This window comes from Aethalodelphis obliquidens, unplaced genomic scaffold (assembly GCF_003676395.1).
Source record: "Aethalodelphis obliquidens isolate GAN/ISIS:26980383/991018 unplaced genomic scaffold, ASM367639v1 scaffold59, whole genome shotgun sequence".
Taxonomy (NCBI): domain Eukaryota; kingdom Metazoa; phylum Chordata; class Mammalia; order Artiodactyla; family Delphinidae; genus Aethalodelphis; species Aethalodelphis obliquidens.
The window spans coordinates 2,529,117-2,530,094 of record NW_020838003.1 but is presented as its reverse complement, the minus strand read 5'-3'; the positions used below and the strand labels follow the sequence as shown (position 1 = coordinate 2,530,094).

General features: G+C 49.5%; 1 protein-coding gene across 2 annotated transcripts in view; it reads left to right on the top strand.

The window, feature by feature from the left end:
* The first annotated feature begins 225 nt into the window (after positions 1–225).
* RASSF6 (Ras association domain family member 6) overlaps positions 226–978 on the top strand; it is a 58,257-nt gene continuing 57,504 nt past the window's right edge. The window contains exon 1 of one of the 2 annotated variants that reach the window (XM_027087590.1): positions 226–444. The gene's annotated coding sequence lies outside the window, so the exon portion shown is untranslated. The remainder of the gene's footprint in view (positions 445–978) is intronic. The other variant, XM_027087588.1, reaches the window with a different exon arrangement.

Sequence of the window (978 nt, the reverse complement as noted above, 5' to 3'; positions counted from 1 at the left end):
TCTCTACAGACTAGAGAGGAGAGATTAGAATCCGGCCAGTTCAGAGGTTAAAGCGTTAACCAGCATGTCAATTCACTTGTCCTCAAGATGTGTGACAGGGAGCAAAGGAGAGTTGCTATCAGTGGCTCCGAAGAAAGAAAGTAAACACTCCCAACATGCACTGAGGCACAGGGAGTGGCTCAGGTTTCTAACACTTCCCTGCTGTGGCGAAAAGGAGTAATAATTAACAGTTTCTTGGGCTTGCTGTTCGTGGGAGGGGCACTGCCAGGCTCAGAGGGAGCCCCGCCCGGGCAGGAGTGTGTGCGCCCCTCCTCCCGCGCTTGTCTCCGACCCCAGCTCCACCTCCGGGACAGGTGAGCAAGCCCTGACTCTCCAACGACGATCAGAGTTTGGAACTGAGCAGGGAAACACACTCTCCGGAGCAGGTTCAGCTCAACAACGAAGGTAAAAATCTCCCATTCACAGTGTAGCAGGTGAAACATGGGGGCAGGGGAAAACAAAAACCCTCTAATCTACTCCCTGAGGTCAAGTTGAGGGCAAGTTGTTAGAAAGCAAAATCCATAGGGAGCCAAGTTTGAAGGTGTGCATGTGTCAGAGCAGCCCGAAACCCGGACGTATTTTCCTTTTGATTTTTTCAGAACACCCTTTCCTGACCAAGGTAAGCATATGGGGAGGGTGAGGGGAAGAGGGGAGGGCTTGAAGGTAAGTGTGGCCACCAAACCCTCCTCCCTTTTCTGACAAGTGTCATGAACTCAAGTTCTTCACCCGGAATTGTGGTTTGCCTGGAAAAGATACTAGACTCCTGCATTACTTCCCCCTTTCCCTCAGTACTCTTATGGTTACAAGGTTACATTCAACCAGCAGACTTGAAAGGTCTTTTTAATTGCGGTTCAACTAAACTTTTATTATTTTCCACAAATCAACAGAGACTTCTCTCTCTCTCTCTCTCTCTCTCTCTCTCTCTCTCTCTCTCTCTCT